Source organism: Pinus tabuliformis, chromosome 4_2 (assembly GCF_031772625.1).
Source record: "Pinus tabuliformis cultivar Carrire ecotype Pingquan chromosome 4_2, CPIR1, whole genome shotgun sequence".
In the NCBI taxonomy this organism is placed as follows: Eukaryota; Viridiplantae; Streptophyta; class Pinopsida; order Pinales; family Pinaceae; genus Pinus; species Pinus tabuliformis.
In genome coordinates, this window is record NC_142304.1 from 466,130,657 (window position 1) to 466,156,420 (window position 25,764).

Below are 25,764 nucleotides of genomic sequence, written 5' to 3' on the forward strand. Positions count from 1 at the left end.
TTAACAGAATTTAGAGAAGATGCTCACGATTGAGAGCTGAATGTTTTTATGAGCCCAAAACCATACCTGTCAGGCAGTGAGATCATAGTTTTTTAAAGCTTCACTTTCTTTTCAAATAATGTCCTTGAGATGGATGTTGGCTTTATTTCTATGATAGGATTTGGGAATAACATGTTCTGAAAGATGTAGTCTTGAAAAATATCCAAATCAACCCCTGAAGCTGTAACTTTGCATTTCCTATCACATGATTGATCCAAACTGAACATGGTCACAGCCCGCTGTGTGATCAGAACATGGTCAAGAACACCATCTAAAACTGCAACAGACTTGGGCGGTAAAAGGATGCTTATCACCACTGTATTGACCTGTTGCTTTCCACTAAGATTGATCAATGGGTTTTCTTTATTAAGATCTAGGCTCGTCATATTAAATAACAAACCTTTAGATTTACTGAATTTTGTCTCTTGACTTGGAAACCAATGGTCTCACATATTAAATTATTGAATTTATGTAGAAATTATTAAATCTGTGGCCCCTCCCAGTTTCAAGTGTTTTGCATATTGTTTAATGCCCACATCCCCAAGTGTTAGCTGATATAAAAACTGATAATGCAAATTATTTCAAAACACAACAGGACGACTATACACTTTTCATTTTTCTTTTCAGCTGATAAAAAAATAAGTAGACAAACACACAGAATTTAACACAGTGATTTTGGTCAACAGTGACCCTGGAAAACCCCACAGTTGGGAAAACCACTACTAAGGAGAGGACTATATTAGCTTATATTAGAGGAAATAATTACAGAGATTTTAACACATCAAGGTACTTATCTCTCTTGACTTGGAAACCAATGGTCTCACATATTAAATTATTGAATTTATGTAGAAATTATTAAATCTGTGGCCCCTCCCAGTTTCAAGTGTTTTGCATAGTGTTTAATGCCCACATCCCCAAGTGTTAGCTGATATAAAAACTGATAATGCAAATTATTTCGAAACACAACAGGACGACTATACACTTTTCATTTTTCTTTTCAGCTTATAAAAAAATAAGTAGACAAACACACATAATTTAACACAGTGATTTTGGTCAACAGTGACCCTGGAAAACCCCACAGTTGGGAAAACCACTACTAAGGAGAGGACTATATTAGCTTATATTAGAGGAAATAATTACAGAGATTTTAACACATCAAGGTACTTATCTCCCTTGAATATCAAGCCTGCTTCCCTGAAGTTTGTGACAAAGCTTCAACTCTAGATCTGAAATTTGCCTCACTGTTCCAAATTTTTTGACAAAATCACTGTCACTTTTCTACTAAGAATTCGACCTCAGATCTAAAGACAGCCTCTTCTCCAGTGTGCCTCAAATCTGGTGCAGAAAACCCTCTATATCAACCTCAACCTGCGTGCAAGAATATCTGATCACTCTCTTGAAATTTCGGGCCAGCAGACTGAATTTATCAGAAAGTTGAGCTGGAAACAACTGTGTTCTCCAAGGATTTTCGCTGAGAGTCTTTCTCAATGCTCCACAAAATAACCAGTGCAAAACACCCAGGAATTTCGGGCTGTCAGCACAGCTTGAACTCCTAGATTTGCATGCCAGGAACCTCTGCATAAAACTCAGATTAATGGCGACTTTTTCTGTACATTTTTCTCCTGCGTAGCCTTGTAATCCCAACATACTCCTCTCCCTTTTTTTTGGCTCCTCATAACTTCTCCAAATGCACATGAAGAATAGAATAGCCTTCTACCTTTTTTCTTCCTTTCAGCTTCATTAAGTTAGGAAACCCTAACCCTTTTTGATCAAGTGCTGAGATTAGATCTCAGTCCTCTAGATCAATGGTGGAGATCATTCCCTCACTTGACCCCCTTTTCATGTGGTCCCCCTCTTTAATGACTCCTAGTCATTTTATCACTTTATATTTTGTACCATGTACTTTTTCTCCACATAATGTTAACTCTAAAACATAAAGTAACTTTAATTTTTAAAAGTACATAGTACATAAAGTACTTTATAAAGTGACTTTATCATGACTTTAATATAACTCATAAAGTTACATGCTAAAAACGTGTTTTGAAGTGTCTTCCTAGGCAAAAAGGCAAATGCACTAGAAAACACCTCCTTGGTACCTTTTTCTTCAACACATTTCAATGTCATTAAGGTGTCCAAACTTTCGAGGAGTTGGATAATTTTCAGTCTAAACCCTTGATTGCAGGTCTCGCCTAGGGAATGCAGGATATCCCCTTGTTGTTGAAAAGCGTAACTAGGTTCTGTTTTCATAATGACATGTAAATATGTTTTTATGTAATGAGATGTAAATAAGAAATAAGAAATTATTTTATTAACTTGCTTCATGGGTTTCATAAGCAAGGATTTTGTTTTTGAGTCAAGACTCCTATTGAGAGTCTTTCTGATTTTTGTGTCATTTAGTGATAAAATGTAAGAGTCATTGTCATGTAAATGAAGTCATGTTACACTTTGTGAAAGGTCAATATTGTCTATGTAAAGTATCCTCCAAGAACTTGTCATCTATCTATCCTCTTGAAGTCGGCCTACAACGATGAAGGAACTCTCTAGAACAAGTCGGTCTACCTCCAACTGTCATGTCGGCCCTAAGAACTTGAGAAGTGTATATATAGCCTACTCGGCCTCACTTGAAGAAATACAATTCGATCAAGCAACTCGATCTGTTTTGAGACAAGAAGTGCGAAGAAAGGGAAGAAGTAGAAGTACGAAAAGAAAGAAGAACATAAGTGCGAAGAAGGGTTCTTCTTGGTAATACGAAGTTAGGGTTTCTTCTAGGTCAACGAAAAAGGAGTTTCTTCTAGGCAGTGCAAAGATAGGAGAGTGAAGTTTCTTCTAGGCAAGCAAGAAAGGATTCTTCTAGAAAGGTCGAAGTAAAGACCTAGAGATCGAGATTCTCTAGGGGAAGTTGAGAAGGAGCAGTAAGAAGGATAGAGGCCGAGTTTCTCTGGAAGGAGTCAAGGAGAGCAGTTCAAGATCAAGAATAAAAGGCAAAGGAAGGAAGAGGCAGAGCATCAAGGTTGGTGACAAGGTTCTTGGGAGGATACTAGAGTCAAGGGTCCGTGTCATGGTCTTGGTACTTAACAATTGAAGATCTAGAAGAAGAATTTTGATCTGGTTTTCCTCTCAAGAGGTGAGAAGAAGCCTACATGCTGTATCACTTGTCTTTTGATTATGCATTTTGGTAATTGTCTTGATGAAAGAACACATTAATAAGCTAACAAAGAAAAGACTATAAGATAAAGAAGTGTAAGTGCATTACAAGCAATTATCAAGCAGAGAAATTGTTAACTTTGAATGCCCTAGATTTCTCAACACTTGTTGCCATCTTGAGCCCAAGCCTGAGCTTGGCTAATTGAGAAGCTCCCTTAAGCATGTCTTGTCATTAATAATTGAAACATTGTTTTCAATATGCTTATGAAAATTCACAATCATGGATGTATCTTAGACTTTAGTCAAGCAAAATATTCTGTTCGTCATTATTAGGCTTATTTTAAGTGCTAGAGAGCATCATCTGCACTCACTACCTTCCTGATTCATGGCACTAAATGAAGTTTCATTGGCAACCTTTGTTGAGAAATGACTTAATGGTGACTATGACCTTGGTAGTTGTCTTTGGGGTGAGGGATTTTGTTGCACTATTACATTTATTTTTAGAAAACATTTCTGTCTAGAAACCTTCATCTAGATCCATTGTTAGATTATCTTAAAACCAACTATCGAAACAAACACATAAGATCTAGTTACTTGCTAGAATTATTAACTCATGAATGCAGCGAAAAACGAGAAAAGCAACACACCCAATGCACAATTAATTATGCTCTTCTAGAGCAGTTCACCATTCAAAATATCTTCAGAACTTACAAGAGCCCCTTATAGGGAAAATGGATTTGATAAATTAACAAAAGAACAACAAACCTGGAAAAGTTTTAGTCTGTACAAAAATCAAGGCATATCTGCACCAAATGTGTGGTCCCTTTTCAATTTGTACAATTGTGTGAATTCTGTCTTGATGGCTGTACGACCTACTCCGCTGGGCTGTATGATTGTTTTTCTCCTTGCTACTGTCTAATTGCCTTCTCCTTGCTGAACTACTGTTGAACTTCTTGCCAACGGTTGAAAATCAGATCTTTGATTTTTTTTCTTCACTCACGTGACATGTGAAATGCTTTGTGTCTTTGCCCTTTGCCCTCCTTTTCTTTTATAGCTTTACCATGAGCCAAAATCCTAATCTTCAACAATTAAGATCTAACCATGGGATCAATGGTTCTTTTTCAATTAAATCGTTAAGTGACCCACTTTAGTCACTTTAATAAAAAAAATTCACCTAATTAATTAAGAAAGTGAAGTTCTGTAAAAAACATAGGTTGCATTTAATGATGATTTCGATAACTAGACACCCTCATGGAAATACTTGTTTGTGCTACAAACACTAACACTCCTTAGTGAGGAAGGTATTCTCCACCACTCCAAAGTTGTCTCAAAACCAGATGAACTTGCCCTTCACAAGGGCTTGGTGAAAATTTCTACCAATTGCTCCTCATCAGAAATATTTTGGAGCTTGACTGCTCCCTTCAACACCCTGTCTTTGATGATGTGGTATTTGATCTCAATGTGTTTTGACCTATCGTGAAACACTAGATTCTCCAAGAGTTTGATACAACTCTGGTTATCGTAGTGGATCATTGTTGGCTGAAGCTTCTTACCAAACAATCATTTGAGTAGCTTGCGAAGCCAAATGGATTCATAACTAGCTAGATTGGTCGCCTAGTACTCTGCCTTACATGAACTCAGTGCTATTGAGGTATGCTTCTTGTTGAACCAAGAAATGGAGGCTAACCCCAAATTGAAGCAACACCTAGAGGTGCTCTTTCGATCTGTATCATTGCCTGCCCTATTTGAATCTGAGAACTGCAAACTCACACCATCTCCATCAAGGTATTGTAATTCATATCCTACTGTGCCATCTAAATATCTAAGCATGTGCTTTGCCTTTACCATGAATTGAGTCAAGGTGTTAATAGGAAAACTAATTTTTGGTCAAGTGTTGACCAGATACATCAATGAGCCAATCAATTGCCTATATTGTTTGGAGTCTACCAACTCTAAAACTAAAGAATCAATCTTCTTGAAATTGGTCACCATCGGAGTGACCATGAGTCTTTTGTCCTCCATCTTGAATCTCTTTAGTATCTCTAGAGTGTACTTCCCATGTGCGAGAAAGATCTCGCTCAATTGCTACCAAACCTTAATGCTAGAAAGTAATGCATCGACCCAATATCCTTCATCTCAAATTCTAACATTAGGTTTGGCTTGCAACCTACAATCAATCTCTTTTCATCTATTAGAATGAGATCTTCCACATACAATGCCGAAATGAGGGGCTCATGTCCAACCAACAAGAAGTATAGGTTGGGATTTGCTTTGCTCTTGGTGAAGCCCAGTGTTGCGGGGGAGCACTTCTCCCCCCCCGCTCCCGCTCCCAATCCGCGCTCCGGGCGGGAGCGGGTCGGGAGCGCGCTCCCGATAAAAAAGTTTGCGCTCCCTGCCAATTTAGGGAGCGATATCGGGAGCGTCGCCCCCGTCGCTCCCGGAGCGAATTTTCAACGCTCGGGAGCAATCGGGGAGCGAACGCTCCCGATCGCTCCCAAGCATTAAAAATTCGCTCCGGGAGCGAATCGCCTGACGTTGGGAGCGATCCGAGCGGAAAAAAAGCCGCGGACGTGAATTTTTTTTCCAATTAAAAAAAAAAATTGTTTTAAAAGCCCAATGGGGCAAACAAACATTTCATTATCACTTGTATGAGCGCCAAAGCAAGGAGAGCAAGAGCAAAGGAGCGAGGAGAAGCGAGGAGCAAGTGCTGAGGAGCGAGGAGCAAGCCTGCAAAGAGGTAAGTAACTTAGTAATTTAGTTACTTTAGTTAGTTTAATTTAGTTAGGTAGTAATTTAGGTAGTTTAATTTAGTTTATTAACTATATTTAGTAAAAAATTATGAATCTAAATTAAATTAATAGATTAAAATTATTAAATTAATTAATTTAAATAAATTAAATTAATTTGCAGATTCAAAACCCTACAAATATCAAACATCATGGACCTGGCTATATTTCTTGGGATTTTCCTCTTCTTGGTCCCTTTTATGGTTATTATGGTGTTGGAGAGTAGGAAATAGAGGGGCCAAAATGAAGAGGGGGATGAAGAAGCTGGAGAAAGTGGATTTGATGAAAACCCCGGTGAAGAAGAGCTGGAGGAGGGTGAACATGACTCTCAAAAAACTAAACGAGACCAAACCCCATTGTGGAAATATGTTAACAGGCCTAAAGCAGGGAAAGGGGGTGGAACCACTAAATTTCATTGCCCCCATTGCAACAATGATTACACAGGTTCATACACCCGTGCCAGAAAACACCTCTGCGTTGAAAAGGCCATGGGATGGAGACAAACAAATAGGAATCAAAACTTGTCCAGTGGATAGAGCCAAATACATAAGGGAAGAGGAGGGAGCCCAATACAAATAAAAAAAATCAAGGGGTTTCTTTGAACCAAGCTCACAATCACAAGCACAAATAACTCCTTCAGCATCCTCCCAAGGCAGTGGATATGGAGGCACAGGGTCATCAAGTTTAAGGCGTAGAACCATATCAGATTTCCTTGATGAGGGGTGTAGGAATGATGTGGATTCTAAGGTTTACAGGTTTGTCTATGCATGTGGGATACCATTCAATGTTCTTCGCTCACCTTATTGGCACGAAATGGTTTCTGCCATAAATGATGCCCCTAAAGGATACAAGAGCCCTGGGTATGACAAGGCAAGAACCGTTGGAATTGATCATGAAAAAGCAAAAATATCACATTCTTTGAATAGAATGACAAGTTCTTGGACTGACCATGGGGTGTCCATTGTATCTGATGGATGGACAAATGTAAAAGGCAAGCCATTGATAAGTGTTCTTGCTGTGTCTGTTAGTGGTGCCATCTTTCTAACTGCACATGATTACTCAGACAAGTTCAGGACCGGCATCAACATTGCAGAAGCATTACTTGAAACAATTGACCGTATTGGGCCATACAATGTCATCCAAGTCATCACTGATAATGCTCCTAATTGTAAGGCAGCGAGAGCAATTATTGAGGATAAATACCCCAACATATTTTGGTCTGGATGTTTGGTTCACACATTGAACCTTCTGATGCATGATGTTGTCAAGAACAAAAATGCACAATACCAATGGATTGGTGATTTGTACAAGAAAGGCAAACAAATGATAAAATTTATTACAAATCATAGCAATACACATGGCCTTTTCCGCAGTCACTCGAGATTGGAGTTGTTGAAGATTGGAAAGACCAGATTTGGTAGCTATTACCTCACCTTCAGGCGCCTTTTGAAGGTAAGAGAGTCATTGGCTAGCATGGTATCAAGTCCACATTGGCAGGTATTAAAGGAAAGGGCTACAAATGCAGCTGACAGGCAAGGTTTTGAACTGGTGGAGGAGGCTGCTCTTGATGGTCAGTTTTGGACAAGTGTGAGGCAAATGTCGGATTTCACCAAGCCCATTTATCACATGATTCGGTTTGCAGATACAGACAAACCAGTGATTGGCGAGGTGTATGAGCAGATGGATACCATGTTGGGGAAGATATTGTTCATAACAGAGATCTCGACTTGTACAAAATGATTCACGATTGTGTGTGTACGGTGGAATAAACTTAATCTTCCACTACATTGCTTGGCGTATATCCTTACGCCAAAATACTACTCTACATCTTGGTTGGGCCAACCTGCACTATGGGGTGGGATTAGGACCAAACCCCATTTAGATGCAGAGGTAACTAGTGGATATTTGCAAGCATTGGAAAAGTTGATACCTAACAGGGAGGAATGTGCAACTGTGCGCCTTGAAATAGGCAGATACTTCAGTGGCACTGGTTTGTTTGGTACCTTCCATGCAATGGAAGACAAAGACAGATTTGATGCTCTCACATGGTGGGAAACATATGGCGACCATGGACTTTTGCCAAAATTGGCAAAAAAAGTTCTATCACAAGTTGTGAATACTTCTTCTGCAGAGAGGTGTTGGAGCACCTACAGCTTCATACACAATGTGAAAAGAAACAGACTCAATGAAAACCGAGCAGAAAGCTTGGTTTATGTGCACTACAAGTTGAGGTTGTTGAGTCATTACTCTGATCGGGCTTATGAGGATCCCACATATAGAATTTGGGACAATCACCCAGAGGATGACAATTTGGAGGATGGTATAGTGCATCTTGAAGAACTGGAAGAGGAACTTATAAGGGATGAAGATGAAGCAGCGGCAGCTACTGCAGTAGCCTTGCTACCTCCACCTCCACCATCCAGTAGCAGTGCTCGAGGTCCGAGTCTTGTTCCTTTGCTCTCGCCACCTCCATCTACACCCTCACGTGGAGGTTCTAGTTCTGGTCGTCGGTCTGTGTGGGAGACTCCTAGAAGACCACCACGACCTGCTTATACTCCTGGAGACTCTCATGGCAAGGGCCACATGTAGATTTATAGTTTACTTGTCTTTTCTAGTTTCTATTAGTTTTCATAACTGTTGAGTCTTGAGTCCTTGACTCTTTCATATCATAATGATATTTTTTGTAAACAATATATGACTGTGACAATGAAAATTTGAAGTTTGAAGTTGGCAATTATAACTCATTGGTAATGATTGTGAATTATGAATATGATGCTTCGTGAAAGACTAAAGTTGTTTCATTTCATTTCATTATTCATGTTTCATTTTATAACATTTCATTTCATGTTAATAGTTAGAAGTTAGGACTTAGAAATATCTAAGATATTACTTCTTGTAATGGTTAACCGTTAAACTTAGCTTACAAGTACAACTTTAGTGATCAATGATGATAAATGTTATATATTGAATTTTCAATTTTGAAAGCTTGAAGTTGAAACTTTAATATTGAATTTGATGAATCATGATTCATGAGACTCATTATGTTGCAGTTGTAATATGTATTTTACTAACTTGTGGACATGGTTGATGAAAATTATAGTTTCTAGAATCTAGATGATTGATGTGATATGGTTCAATGATCAATCTATGCTTTTTTTTTTTTTTTAATGTTTTTTATATCTAATTAATCATTTTAAATGTTTTTGTTGACATATATGTATCAAAAATTAAAAAATATAAAATATATATATATATTTTTAAAAAATCGCTCCCGGATTCGCTCCCAAACTGAGAGCTTCTGAAAATGGTCGCTCCCGCTCCCGTTTTCGCTCCCTCTCCTGCTCCCAAGTAACACTGAAGCCTATGCCCTGCTAAGAACTGTCAATCCTAGCATATCGGTCCTTGGGCTCCTGTTTGAGTTGACATAGGGCTTTCTTAGGCATGCATACATGTGTCTCACTGTCACGGACTGTTAAATTGTAGCAAGAAAAGGCTTCATTTGACTTGTGCCTTGGCCAAATGGAGAAATTTGAATTTCCACATCAATAGGATGACTTGAGTTGCAGTTAGCAGGAGTGACATGGCATTGTCACTTAGTTAAGTCAGTGAATTCGAGTTTGTGGGCAAGAAGTAGAGTTTTGCATGGGTTGATTGCTAAGATCTAGCAATCTAGTAGAGTTATTGCTATTTAAACTCAATTATATGAGCTCTAAACATAAATAGAGTTAGTAGGAGTTCAATTGAGTAGTTGTAACTATTGTTAACTCACTGATCTCTCAGTTAACTAGTCAATTTATTGAAAATAACCCCAGTCATGCATGCATCAATGTAATCATTATTGTATAATAGTGAGTGTACAATGTTTGCATGTAGCAGATGATACTATTCTCTTGGGAATTGCGCAAGCAAATAGGGGCTTCTCCTATTCCTCAGGAATTGCGCAAGGAAATAGGAGTAGGAGGGCCAAGAATTGGCTAAGTATTTTGTAGAGCAGTCTCAGGAGGAGGAGATAATATTGCAGTGCAGGTTGTGCTTCAGGATTGAAGCTGTCATTGTAATAGATCAAATTTTCTCATTTGATATAATACAAATAGAGGAGGGGTTTTTCCCAGTTTGGTTCCCAGTAAAAACTGCGTTGATTGTGATTGAATGATTGCATGTTTTCTGTTCCGCAGATTGAGTAGAAGAAATTTGTGTCTATGGTTTTCAGTTCGAATTCATTAGCAGCTACAAATTTCGTGTTATTTCTACATGGTATCAGAGCCTTGAAAACTACATAGAAACCAACTTCCTGATCTTCTCTCAGAGAAATTTCAAATAGCAAATTTGTGGTGCAGGAATTTTCTTCAGTGTTGGAACAATGCCTTCCAATGGATTGAAACTTGAGTATGCATTGGAGGGAAGTTCAAATTTCATTGTCTGGAAGGACATAATGGAATTTGTGCTGGATGACAATGGAGTACTGGAATACACAAAACTAATATTGCAAAACCATCAACATCCGATGCACAACAACTGGATCAGAGGAAAAAAGGTACAACTAAAGCCAGGATGATTATTCTGGAGTGAGTCAGAGACCATGTGGTTTCTAGTTTGCATGGCAAGCAGAATGCTTATGCAATATGGAAGACCCTTACAGACCTATTCGAAAGCAGCAGTGATGCCATGAAATTGGCATTGAAAGATAAGCTCATGAACATTTGAATGCAAAAAAATGAAACCATTGTTCAGTACCTATCCAGATTCAGTCAGGTCAGAGATGAACTTGGAGGAATAGGAGATACTGTGCCACCATCTGAGCTTGTGAGCTTAACACTCCTTTGTCTTTTGAAGTCCTGGCATAGCTATTGGGATTCAGTGAATGGAAGAGACAAGCTCCCAAATTGGGAGAGACTTTGGTCTGACTTTGTGTAGGAGGAGATTAGAAGAAACACTAAATATGGAGTCTCAAACAGATTTGATGAGGAAGAAGACTGTGCTCTAGTTGGCAATGTTAGGATATTCTGACACATAGGAAACAATTAAGTATAACTTAGTCTAGTGTATAGTTAGGTAAAGTGTGCTTCTTTAGTATGTACTTTTTGTAACTTACAATCCAACGGTTCATTCTCTCTTCGGTATTAGCGACACTTGATTTGTGGCTTAACACCTGATTGGTCCATGATCTCTATTTAAAGAGCATGGAGGGTCATTTGTAAGGTGATTGTTCATGAGAGAAGCTTATGTAAATTTTCTTTCTTTCACATTAATGGCCGCGTTGGCTCAGGTCGTGGACTATTTCCCTCTTTGAGGGTTTCAACCACGTCAAGAATACTGGTGTACTGATCTGTTTATGAGCGATGTCCTTTGGTGTTCTATCTAAGGAACTTACCCTGTAAATTCCTACATGGTATCAGAGCTATTTGAGGACCACATCTGTTGGTGATCCAAATATGAAGCCGGTACAACTGTATCCGACTGTCGCTTCCTAGATCTATTGTTTTTGACCGCTTTTGGGCTGAGAGGATTGCTCTATTGTGTTAGGAGCATCTGTTCCAATGAGGAACCCCTTTCGTTTCATGCGAAAAGGTTTCCGGTAGCCCTAGCTACGTCATTTTTAATATTTTGAAGTATATAGTCTTTATTTGCAATTATAGTTATTTATCTCTCTGTTTATTTCGGTTTATAATCCTCTATAATTTTTTTTATTATCAGATCTATACCTTTCATTTCTGCGTATGCTCTTTGCACTGTGACTTTGTTCGATCTGGGCAAACCAGAAACAAAAAGAAATGATTTTCCTCATGCGTATGCTCTTTTCTGCTGCGCCTTAGTGTGATCTCAGAAAATCAGAAACATTGAGGAAAATATATAGTTTCCGACGAAGTCTAACTTTAAGTCCTAAGACTTGGATTACTTTTGCTTGTTCGTTTGGTTTGTGTGGTTGTTTTTTTTGTTTTGTTGGCAAAAAGAGGTTTTTAAAGTAAGCACACACTCCAAAGCTTCAAAGAGCAAAAAAAAACACCCTTCCTCCTTTCCAAAAATTACTAACCTTTTAAATTACCTCACTTGGTTTAAAGTTATTTTATGAGAATAGAGGTCTTGGGTTCAAGTCTTTCTTTTTGTTGAGTTACTTTTTCAAAAAGCACATGTAACTTATGTTTTAAAGTTACTTTATGTAAAAGTGTTCTCACTCATTATAAAAAGTGAGTCACTTATAATTCTAAGTTCACTTTATCTTTTATTTAAGTTACAATTTAGTGGATAGTTCATAAAATACTATTGTAAAAGTGACTTTCACTTATTTATAAAAGTGGGTCAAATAAAGTAATTTTTTTTTAAAAGTGAGCTAATTAGATTAAGTTTGGAATGGGGGGATTTTTTTTATATAACATTATCATTCACTTCCCAACATTCATGTTGTTCGTCGGCATCTTCAACAACTTTTCTTCAAAAAGCCATAACTTCTTCATCTGGAAGCCGTTTTTTTAATCGGCCTAATTTTTCGAGATCTTTCTATTGGAACACTTAGTTTCAACATCTACAACTTCAGTTTCTCTTAAAATGGAAAGTCCATGCCTAGTTATTTTTGACAACATCAACTACTTCCAATGGCTATCCTACATTGCAGATTACTTAGAAGTCAAGGTCTTTATAGAATAGCCTCAGGCCAAGAGTCTAAACTTAAGGATGAAGATAAGCAAGCCAAATGGGAAAATAAGAAAGATCAAGCACGTGGGTTGATATAGATATCTATTTCTCCAGACCTTAGATTCCATATCGCAGACATTGATGCCCTCGATGAAGCAATGAAACAACTCAATAAAGTTTTTGGAATTAAAAATGAAATTAGAGCCCATTAACTCAAAAATGAGTTGCTTACGTTGGACCCCAATAATTTTTCTTCCATTAAAGATTTTTTGTCCAAGTTCAAGACCCTTAGACTTCTCTTGGAAGGTGTTAAGGTTAAGAAAGAAGATGGTAGCCTTATCTATTCGATTCTTGCTAAGTTAGGACCAATCTACTATGTGTTTGTTTCCACCTTCCATTCTACTAGAGAAACCTTTATTTCTCAAGGACAAGACTACAAGTCCTCCTCTTTTGATGCCTTTTGTGATTCTTTAATAAGAGAGTAATAAAAACTCTTACATCTTGGTCTTCTTAACATTGGAAACTCTTCTAAGAAAGCCTTAGCAGCCCAACAATAACCAAGTTCAAAGAATCGTAAGAAGAAGCATCCTAAAAAGAATGGTCCTTAAACCAAACAAGGGTCCTAAGCAATTTTAGTCTCACAATAAAAAATCTACTCAACAAAATGATAAGACAAGTAAAAACAAAGAGAAGAAGACTGTTAGACATTGCAAATTTTGTAATTGTGATGGCCACATAGAATCCAAATGCTTTGAGAATATGGAAGCCTTGGAAGCAGCAATGAAGAAGCATAACATCCATTTGGAGCAGTCTTCAACTTCAACTTCATCTTAAGGAATAACATTTTCTGCATGTGGTTTTCAAGCATCTCGGTCTGGTTACTAAATGTATCTTCTTCTTCTCATTCTCATGAGTGGTTCATTGATTCTGGAGCTTCTTATCACATGGCCAAAAACAAAACCATGTTTTCTTCTTTAAATGATTGTAACACCAAAAATATATATGTTGGTGATGATAGATCTCTTAGTGTTGTAGGGACTGAAACTATTCATCTAGACAATGGTCAATTTAATGATGTATTATGTGTGCCTACCTTACCCTGCAACCTTCTATTTGTATATCAGACAACTCATTCAAGTGAAGGTAAAACTATTGAATTTTCACCTCATGATGTTGTAATTAAAGACCTAAGAGATCCTAGACAGATTTTAGCTATTGGCATTGCTGATGATTCTACAAGGTTGTATAAGTTTAACAACTTTGGGTCATCAACTCTTCCCTCGGTATTTGTTGCTCATAATGATGAAGTGAACAAACTTTGGCATGAGCGATTTGGTCACTTAAACTATCGCTTCCTTCAAAATCTATGTAAAGAAAATATGGTGATAGGTCTTCCTATGGTATCTTGTAGAGATGGTGTTTGTTCCAGATGTGTACTTGGAAAACATCATTGGGATAGTTTTGAAAAACGTGCCTCTTGGCACGCCTCAACCCCTTTACAACTTGTGCATCGTGATTTATGTGGTCCACTTCCAATTGTTTCATTCTCTAGTTACATTTATTTCTTAACTTTCATTGATGATTTCTCTAGACACACTTGGGTATACTTCTTAAAACTCAAGAGTGATGAAGTCTTTAACATGTTCTTGGCCTTTAAGGCCTTTGTTGAGAAACAATATGGACATCAAAATCTTAAACTAAGATCTGATAATGGTGGAGAATATGTTAACAACAAATTCATCAACTTTTGCACTGAGCGTAGAATTCAATTGCAACATACTGTTCCATATACTCCACAACAAAATGGTGTAGCTGAAAAGAAGAATCACACCTTAAAGGAAATAGCTAATTGTATGTTTCAATCTAAAGGACTTAGTCTTAATTTTTGGGTAGAAGCAATTAATTGTGCAAATTACATAGTAAATCACACTTCTACTAAAGTTTTAAATAATATCACTCTAGAAGAAGCATGGAGCTCAATTAAACCAAATGTATGTCACTTTTGTGTTTTTGGAAGTGAAGCATATTCCAGATGAGAAACATAAAGTCTTAGAACCTAAGAGTGAAAAATGTATTTTTGTTGGATATTTTGAAGATGTCAAAGGATATAGACTTCTTCAACCTAAATCCAAAAATGTTATCATTAGAAGAGATGTAAAGTTCGCTGAAAATATATCGGCCTACGTGCCTAGTTCAGCGAATGTGCCACCTCTCTCTATCCCTTCTACTTCTAAAAATATTCCTTCTTCAGATGATGATAGCGAGGATGACAATCCTCCCCCACATTCTTGGGATCCTCCTTCAGCTCCTTAGCTTCCAAAATGGGTCCGCGCTACTCGAGATGCAGCAAGTGCTCGTGTAGGTGATCCTATAGATCAACGTCGTACATGTTCTCAGTTTGATAGAGCCTCTTCTTTACTAGTTCAAGCTTTAGCGAATTATGATCCTGACACCTTTGCAGAAGCTTCAGGCCATCGAGATTGGGACGCAACTATGAATGAAGAATATCGTTCATTATTGGCAAATGATATGTGGGTTCTTGTTCTTCTTCCAAAGGGACGAAAACTTGTTAGATGCAAATCGGTTTACAGAACCAAGTTTGGACCAGATGGAAAAGTTGATAAACATAAAGCTCGTCTTGTTGCTAAGGGTTTTTCACAAGTTGAAGGCATTGACTATACTGAAACCTTCTCCCCTGTTGCCAAAATGAACTCTATCCGCCTTGTTCTTTCCCTTGTCGCCTCTTTCAAATGGGAAGTCCATCAGATGGATGTTAAATTCGCCTTCTTGCATGGGGACTTGCATGAAAAAATCTATATGGAACAACCTCCTGGCTTTATACAAACAGACTCCAGCCTTGTATGTCGGCTTAAGAAATCCCTTTATGGTCTCAAGCAAGCCCCTCGGGCTTGGTATGCCAAAATGGATAGATTTCTTTTAGATACTGGCTTTTCTAGGTGTCATTCTGACAATACTGTCTACACCAAGAAAGTGGGTAAGTCTCTTATCATTCTTGTTCTTTATGTTGATGATCTTATCCTTACTGGTAGTGATCCCAACCTTATAAACCATGTGAAGTCCAGCCTTAAAAAGCAGTTTGAAATGACAAACTTAGGACACTTACATTATTTTCTTGGTCTTCAAGTCTTGCAATCCAAAGAAGGTATTTCCCTTTCCCAGTCCAAGTATGCCTGTGATCTTCTACGCCACTTTCACATGGAAGACTGTAAGCTAGCCCCTTCTCCCTTTTAGTCTGGAGCGAAACTTTTAGTTACTTGTACTTCCCCTGAAGTTGATGCTACCTTATACCTTTAGCTTGTTGGAAAACTTTTGTATTTGACCCATACCCGTCCTGACCTTTCCTTTGCTGCTGGCCTTGTTGCTTGGTTTATGCAAAACCCACATGAAATTCATTGGAAAGCAGCTAAAAGAATACTTCATTATGTTCGAGGTACAGTTCGGTTTGGGATTCATTACATTGCAGAAGCATCTCCTCTATTGGTTGGTTTCATTGATTCTGATTGGGTTGTTGACCCTGATGATCGGAAGTCTACTGCAGGTTATGTCTTCACTCTTGGAAGAAACAAGAAACGAATTGCCATTTCTCTTTCTTCAACAGAAGCAGAGTATTGTGGTGTTTTTGAAGCTAGTAAGGAAGCCCCGTGGCTTCGTCAGATCCTGTCAGAGTTTGGTTTTCAGCAGCAACATCCGACATCAGTGCAACAAACACATTGAACTACACATGCACTTCATCACAAAGCTCATTCATGACCGTGTTCTTGAAGTGCAATATTGTTCAATCGATGATCAAGTTGTAGACATCTTTAGAAAGGCTCTTACAGAGGCGAAGTTTACTAAACTTCGATTTGGGGTTGGAGTTCAGGAAGTTGTCACTAAGGGGGGATAGGCTCTAATGCCTCCTTTCTTCTCCTATTGTGTCATCTTTGTACATCCTTCAATCCTATTCCAAGTTGTTCTTAAGGGGGGGTGTTAGGATATTCCGACACATAGGAAATACTGAAGTATAAATTGGTCTAGTGTATAGTTAGGTAAGTGTGTTTCTTTAGTATGTACTTTTTGTAACTTATAATTCGATGATTCCTTCTCTCCTTGGTATTTCCGACACTTGATTTGTGGCTTAACACCTGATTGGTCTATGATCTCTATTTAAAGAGCATGGAGGGTCATTTGTAAGGTGACTGTTCATGAGGGAAGCTTATGTAAATTTTCTTTCTTCTAAAATAATAAATTGCCTGAAGTGGCCGCATTGGCTCAGGTCGTGGACTGTTTCCCTCTTTGAGGGTTTTAACCACGTCAAGAATACTGGTGTACTGATCTGTGATCTGTTTGTGAGCAGTGCCCTTTGGTGTTTTATTTAAGGAATTTACCCTGTAAATTCCTACAAGCAAAGGAAAGAATTCCAATGGCAAGAAGGCCCAAGGCGAGGCAGAATCCAGCTAGAACCATGGCAAGAAGAAAGACCTTAGTCATTTAAATGGTCTCACTGCCATGAGTATGGACAATATGCAACCAAGTGTCCACATAATAAATCCAGTAAGGAACTTGCAACAACAACAGGGGTCCCTTGAATTTCACACTTTTTCTGGTCCCAAAAGTTGCAGATCGAACTTGATGAGTGACTTCGGGTTGCTGCCTTTATATAAGAGTTTCTGCTCCTCAGTTAGGCTGACTTTCCCTTCTTTGAGGACAACTTGATGGAGGAGGCCTAGGAGACCTAATTTTACATAAAATAAATTTCTTTCTTAACAAATAAATCCCAAGAAGGGTCTTTTACAATGTGATATGGACAAGGACATTTGACATAAACTCTAGAAGCCTGCAATTGAGGCTGACCTATAAATGATTGACCCAAGCATGAAACCCATGCTTTAATAAGTCAATTTTATTTATAATAAAATTTCTTTTTATATAAGAGTTTCTGCTCCTCAGTTAGGCTGACTTTCCCTTCTTTGAGGACAACTTGATGGAGGAGGCCTAGGAGACCTAATTTTACATAAAATAAATTTCTTTCTTAACAAATAAATCCCAAGAAGGGTCTTTTACAATGTGATATGGACAAGGACATTTGACATAAACTCTAGAAGCCTGCAATTGAGGCTGACCTATAAATGATTGACCCAAGCATGAAACCCATGCTTTAATAAGTCAGTTTTATTTATAATAAAATTTCTTTTTCTTTCTTTTGACATACAATGCATCATGAATGAAATACAATTATGAACACTGGCATTAGTCACATTCTTCAACAATTGTCACCCTTTTTGATGAAATTTTCCCTTCGGTCTTCTTCATCTCACTGACCAGGACCAGGTTTTCATTTGTTGCTCGTCTCCGCTTGCTGTTCCTGGACTCTTTACGAGTATCCTCTTGGATGTAGTCATCCCAAAGTATCTCCCACTTGGGAAGATACTTTTGGGCACAAATGCGCATGATGAATGGTTCCAGAGGCTTGGTGAACCCATTCAGATCAACATTCACTAGCTCTGTATCTAGTACATCCCTCTCCAATAACTGCAAGCTGGTCATGGATTTATGTGATTCTCATAAGGCAGTTTTTGGTCACATTGTTGGAGGGGTTCATTTTGCACTCTGAGCTTAGTTTTGAGAACCATTTTTTGACTCATGTTATCACTTTGAAAAAGTAATACTACGACATCAAATATATCTTTATATTTGGTCTTTTTGCAACATGTGGAATTAGATGATCCTTAATAACGTAAAGGATCAACCTCTTTTCCTTTATGTCCTTATCCCATGCTGCCTACACTATAGGGTCTACTACTGTTGGTGTCTGCATGCTCCCTAAGGTCTATGTTTGAGCAGGAGGGTCAAACACGACTTCCCAGAAGTGTTGCTCCTTCAAGATCATTGAGATTCTTGCCTTCCATGGCAGGAAATTTGAAACCCCATCAAGTCGATCCTCAACTTTCACATTGGTTACAAACATGGCTGTCCTGAGCTCTGTCTCTCAAGCTTGTTGAAGTATCTTGGAAAATGATAGATATACTTTTCTCTCAGAACAAAACCTCTGACACCATGTTAAATTATCCTAAAATCAACTATCTAGGAAAATAGATCAGATCTAGTTGGAATTATTAACTCTTGCATTTAGCGAAAAACGAGAAATTCAATCACACACAATGCACAATCGTTTTGGCTCTTCTAGATCAGTTCATCATTGAAAACAAGAAAAGCAATCACATAGTGCACAATTATTTATGCTCTTCTGGACTTGTTCATCATTCAAAATATCTTTAGAACTTTTACAAGAGCTCCCTTACATGGAAAATAGCTCTGAGAAATTAAAAAAGAAATAATAAACCCGAAAAAATTTTAGTTTGCACAAAAATCAAGGCATATCTACATGAAATGTGTGGTATGCGCTGCACTTTGTTCGAACTACTCTGCAGTCCGTATTACTGTACGAATCCGTACAAATGACTGTACGTTCTCCTTTGCTGGGTTGTACGACTTCAATTCTCCTTGCTACTGACTGGATGTCTTCTTTTTGCTGAACTACTGCTAAAACTCCTTGCTAATTGTTAAAAATCTGACCACGGATTTTTTTCTTCACTCATGTGACTTGTGAAATGAATGCTCTTTGTGTGTCTTTGTCGTTTGCCCCCTCTTTCTTTTATAACTTTTCTCTTATCACTTTGTCATAAGCCAAAAACCTAATATTCAATGTTTAAGATCTAATCGTGAAATCAATGACTCTCTTTTAATTAAATCATTAAATGACCCACTTTAATCACTTTATTAATTAAAAGTCACTTGAATTAAAAAATGTTCACTTTGTTAATTAATAACGTGAACATTTAGAAAGAGCATAAGATACATTTATTGAAGATTTGCATAAGTAGATGCGCTCATGGAAATACTTGTATGAGCTACATCTATTTTCATTGCCTAGGAGCTTTGGGGTGGAAGAGGTTTGGGAAGGCAAAGCCACCTCTTGGTTGACCTAGGTCATAAATGGTCACATCTACAATGATCCATGATTTGAGAGCGAAAATAGATGTTGGGATAAACGTTGACATGTGTGAAAGAAGACAATGTTAGATAGTGGTTACAATTTTAATTTTAGTATCCCACTATTATTGATTAGTGAATGTCCACATGCCCATTTTCAATGTTTTAGGTTCATTTAATAATCATCTTGACTTGACATTTTAAGCTTTGTCTCTCTTATCTTAATGCAACGGTTTTGATGATATGTCGGTATTTGTTGTGGCATGTCTTTTTTTGGATGCTAGAGGCCATCTTTTTTGTTTTAGAGATGGAGTGCATTCGATATTATTTTTGTTATATGCACCCTTATATAATTGAGAACTTTTGCATATTTGTGTATAAATGGATTGGATTCATATAGATGCACATGAATATATACATTTTTCTTTAAATTTTAAATATTTTATATATTCTTTGGCCAACTGGAATTTTGGTTTGGTTTTTTATTGGTTTTGGTCCAATTTTGATTGCTTGGGGGGTCTATTGTTTGGTGAACTGTTTGGTTTTGCTAACATTGCCTCATATTGAGGCAGACGGTGGGAAAATCACTACGACTAATGGTAGATAAATTCCATTAGAGGGAATGCTATCTGCTCTAGGGCAGGCACGGAAAATCCACCTATACTAGGCAAGGTAGGTGGGCAATCTTTTCAATTGAAAACTCAATAGTTCGTGGGCCTCAAACACGATTTCATGCAATTTCATGCATATGGGTTGACCATTGAGTATTGAGTCATTGAACTAAAATAGGAAGAAATCTAGGAAGAAATCTTTGGTTAGAATGAGGATGGGTGCAAAGCCCCCACACAAACCTAGTGTTGGATCAACGACTTAGCAAGCACCCTTCCATTGAAGTAATTCAAAATGGAGCCCACTGTTAAATGGATTACATTCTTGGAACAAAATTTTGAGGAGCCTTGATTCTTCATTATCTAGACTGACAAAATGACGACGTATTTTTTAGTGGAGGCCATATTAGCTCGAGAAGTTTATATTTAAACAGAACAATGAGAAGAGCTAATGCTATAAAATTGCGTAATTACTCAACCACCCTAAGGAACACAATCTCTCAAGTTATAACTCCTCTCTCTCTAATTATGGTCTCAGTGATCAACCAATTCATGATAATTTGTCTTCATTATGCAAGAATATCAATAATGAGCGTAGTAATTAATATTGAATTTTTCCAATTTATGAATATACTAAATTTACTTGTATTTCTTCGGTTTATGAATTTCGTCTTTGTGATTTCTACATTAAATTTATACTTTTGTGTTTCTTTTCATTGAAAAGCGTTGCCCAATATATCATTTTCATTGTGAGAGATAATTTCATATATTTGTAACTGTAATTTGCTTGTCTTGCCATGTCAATTGGTGATTGTGGAAGGAATTGACAACAAACTTCAAATGGTCTCATGTGAGTAGATGATTGAACTGCCCTATTGTATTCACGTTGAATGTAAGCTTTCATCCCATGTTTTGGGATGCTCGTGATTATATCCCCTCAATAAATGAACAAGTATTGTGTTTACAAGTTTTGTGTATCCATTTACTTGGGTATGGAATGAGTGGATTTGTATCCACACCTTCTCAAGGAATTTTTCAGTTGTCTTTTGGGCTCTGATGCTCTTCTTACAATGAGAAAGAGCAAACACTTATTGAATCTATCCATTGCCACTATAAAATAGTCATTTGCATTCTTTGTCCTTGGAAAATCTCTCGAGAAATCCATGGAAATGCGTTTTGTGTTCTAGAAGGAAGGTGTAACAGTGTATACAATCCCAAGAGGGAGGTCATTGGTTTGCTTATATCACAAAGTGTGCTTGCACTAACATACCTTGAAACATCTTGATCTATGCTCATGTCCTTTAAACAATTTTCCTTTGATGCTTCCTCCTTTGGATCTTAACACCATTAGAAGAACTTTTTACTCACAGTTACCAACCTTCTTGCTTGATTGGCACCTAATGACACAACTTGGCATTCAATTTCATCAGTATACTTTAGTATTAAATATAAACATGTATTTCTTTGTCACTTGCATATTGGTGTCATTGATTTTCGAATCCAATGGATATGTTTGGGAATGGGCATGAGACTCCAAGCCAAGTTTTTGCACCAATGATTTGGAAATCAAATTATCTTATAAATGGGATCAAAGAGTTGACATCTTATTTGTGATCTGAATCTTTGGTAGGAAAAGTGTCTCTTTCCTCTTCAATTTTTTTCTTTCCCTTCCTTTTCCTTCTGTAAGGCTGATTTTTGTTCACCATTGGGCACATTTCTCTTGCTCATTGCTAGATGATGTATTTTTCTCTTTCAAGACTGATTTTTTTTTGCTTGTCGATAGATCCTCTTGCACATACATGACTGATTTTTAATACTTGCAACCATTAATTTGGATATTTAGCTTTGATTTTGGGGTTGGGCAATGCCAATTTTACACCTCTAAATTGCATTCGATTGCTTCACCTCCAACTTGAGATGTTGCAGATGCATTTTCTTGCCTTAATTTTTTTTTTACTTGTAATTTTTGTGCAAAATTGCTTCATACGTTTTGCTTGTGGATAGATCCTCTTGCACATACATGACTGATTTTTAATACTTGCAACCATTAATTTGGATATTTAGCTTTGATTTTGGGGTTGGGCATGCCAATTTTACACCTCTAAATTGCATTCGATTGCTTCACCTCCAACTTGAGATGTTGCAAATGCATTTTCTTGCCTTAATTTTTTTTACTTGTAATTTTTTGTTCTAAATTGCTTCATACGTTTTGCTTATTTGTCATCTCCATATAATTTTTCATGGAAGCATCATCTAAATTCCTTGGAGAAGAATTATGACTAATGGCACAACATCACATTTGTTTACATCAATATACCTGGAAATAATAGAAAATCTGAACTCACATTTCTGTCACTTGCATATTGGTGTCTTTGATCAACAAATCCAAGGTGTGTGCTCGAGGATAGGCATGAGTCTCCAAGCCAAGTTGTTGCACCAATGATTTGGAAATCATTTTTTTTTCGCAAAATTGTGATCAACAAGAGTCAACGCCTTCAGTAAGAAGAGTCGATTATTCAAGCCTTTGGTAAGATGAGTATTTGTCTTTCCTCCTTAATTCTTTTTTCTTTTTCCCTTAGTTTTTGATTTTATCAAGGTTGATTTTTGTTCTTCATTGGCAGATTTATATTGGTCATTACTAGCTGATTTATTTTTCTTTTTTCAGCACTGTTTTTTTTTGGCTTGTTCATAGTTTTTCTTGCTCATACATTAATGATTTTTCTTTAGCCATAGCTGATTTTTCATGCTTCCAATTGCTTATTTATTTATTTTGCATGGGGTTGGTTTTATGTCCATAAATGTAAGTTTTGCACCTCTAAATTGCTTAAAATTTCTTCTTTGTTTTTATTTTTTAGATGGATACAAGGATGGAGCTTCCAACATGTCATCTTTTTATATCCATCTACAAGGCTCACAATGATGTTTTGAGTCATGCTTGAGAAGCGTACACATGTTTTTTCTTGCCTTCCAAAAATATGTGATTGTATTTGTTTTTGAAATTGCTTATCTTGATCCAATGGCACCCCCCTAGTTCTATATAGCTTGTTTTCTTGGAAGCATCATAAAACAGAATTATGACTAATGGCACAACACATTTGATTTTATTGATATACTCGGAAATAGTAGCAAATCTGAACTTATATTTTCATTTATCACTGTCATATGATAAACATGTCTGAAGATAGGCATGAGTCTCCAAGCCAAGTTGCTGCACCAATGATTTGGAAATTAGATATTTCTAATAAATGGGATCAATAAGAGTCGATAACCTCTGATCTTAATCTTCGATTGGAAGAATGTTCCTTGTTCTTTTTACACCTGTAAGGCTGATTTTTGTTCACTCGGAGATTTCTCTTGCTCTTTGCTAGCCGATTTCTATTTCTTTTTCAAGATTGATTTTCTTTTGCTTGTGATTAATTCCTTTTCACAGACTTCCCTGATTTTATCTATTTCAAGGCCAAACATGCCAATTTTACATGTCAAAATTGCATTCAATTTCTTCACTTCAATCTTGAATGATCGTTGCTTGCTTATGGAGCTTCCAAATGTCAATCAATGCTACAATATTTGCAATGATGTTTTGGGTATTTGGATGCTAGAGGTGTATGCCTTTGAAAAATATTGTTTTGAAATTGCTTATTGCTTCAAACTTTTGCTTATTCTGATTCTCTATGTAGCTTGCTTTCATGGAAGCATCATGAAAATCCTCTGGGCAAGAATTATGACTGATATGCCTCCTTAAGAATTGAAATCCTCAAATATATCTAGATAACATATACGGCACTTGATGTAGATATCCCATGTCCATGTGAAGTAAATTGGTTGTGTATTTTTGGATGTTTTGACCTTGTCTTTTTGGAAATTGCCATTTTATTTTCTACTTGTGCTCTTGACCTATTGTGTAGAAATTTCTTCTCATCATGGATTTGAATTTTCCCAATTGGTGATTGGTCTGCCTCAGGAATTGTAATCCTCAAATATATCTAGATAACATATACGGGACTTGATGTAGATACCCCTTGTCCATGTGAAGTAAATTGGTTGTGTATTATTGGATGTTTTGACCTTGCTTTTTTTGAATTGCCATTTTATTTTCTACTTGCGCTCATGACCTATTGTGTAGAAATTTCTTCTCATCATGGATTTGAATTTTCCCTAGTGGTGATTGGGAGCCATCATTTTTTATTTGAAGGGCCCTCCATATTAATGTAACTTAGAGATCTTCAATCTGGTACATGTAATTTTTTTCTTATCTCCATTGTGATGTGCTTATACATCCAACATTTTATTTTCTACTTGTGCTCATGACGTATTGTGTAGAAATTTCTTCTCATCATGGATTTAAATTTTCCTGATTGGTAGCCATCATTTTTCCTTTGAAGACTCCACATGGGTGGCCCACCATATTAATGCAACTTAGAGATCTTCAATCTGGTATATGTAATTTTTTTCTTATCTCCATGGTGATGTGGTTCTACATCTCCAGTTGTTCAGTGATTTAGTCTATTTCTTTTCTTTTCATAAGCATACAGCCTAAATTTCGACTATGTTTTAAAGGGTGTATGTATCTTAAATGTTCTTATTCCCTTGGACTTTTCTTGTTTTGTGTCCTCTTGCCTTTGTGGAGGCTCTTCTTCTTCTTTATCTTCCTCTAGGACATAGGGACACTAGCTTCACTTTTTTTAAAATCATCACAATTTCTTCTATTGACTTCATCAATTTTATTTTCTACACAATTCTTCAATCTTTTGAATCTTGCTTCATAAGTGTTGTCTTCATGATTTGATCTAACATTTCCAATTCGTTGACTATATCTTTAGTTTCTCTTTCTCTAATTTCTTTGCCAAGGGCCTTCCCCTTTTGATTAAGAGTGTTACTTTTCCTTTCACTCCCAAAACTCTTAATGCTTGAAACTGTAGGTCACTGGAGAAAGTACAGTTTGGTTTAGTGCTTCCTAACCTCACGTGAATCCCTATTCACTTTGGAAACAAAATATGAACCTGAGAGACCAAAATCTTGAAAATGTACCCTTTGAAGATGATTCTTTTATCCCAAGCTGGAGAGTGTTTGCTATTTCCATTCTCATAGCGTAAGACTTCACATTATTTTTTTTTAACTGTAACGGATATGGGATTTTATTAAATCTGGTGAAAAAAGAGAGGGGCTTTGCCGAAGCAGCCCTGCTTACATCTTGCTTGTACTTCTAAAACAACTGCTATAACAAAACAATTATGGAGGAGTTTCTACAAAGCTATCCTCATTGATGTACAACCACCCTCTGTCCAGTGCGCTTCCTTTGTTTGCCATCAAGTCCGCTTCACTATTTGAAGTTTTGAGAATATGATATAATTTGATGGATGCAAAGAATGAAAGAACTCTTTTTAGTCTTTCCAGAGTTCTGTTGAGACCTGCATTTCGGAATAACTCTCCATCGCTCAACTTCTTTATGAGAATCTCCGAGTCTCCAAAAATCTGAATATCCTTGATCCCTTTTTCTCTGGCAATTTGGCAAGCTTTAAGGAGGCTGAGCAGTTCTGCTTGATTGTTGGTCTTCACGCCGAGGC

General features: G+C 37.1%; 1 long non-coding RNA gene across 1 annotated transcript in view; it reads left to right on the forward strand.

Moving 5' to 3' along the window:
- Positions 1 to 772: 772 nt before the first annotated feature.
- The window catches only part of LOC149169978 (uncharacterized), a 33,162-nt gene continuing 8,170 nt past the window's right edge, over positions 773 to 25,764 (forward strand). Inside the window, exon 1 of the long non-coding RNA XR_016259433.1 lies at positions 773 to 1,199. This is a non-coding gene — a long non-coding RNA (uncharacterized LOC149169978). The remainder of the gene's footprint in view (positions 1,200 to 25,764) is intronic.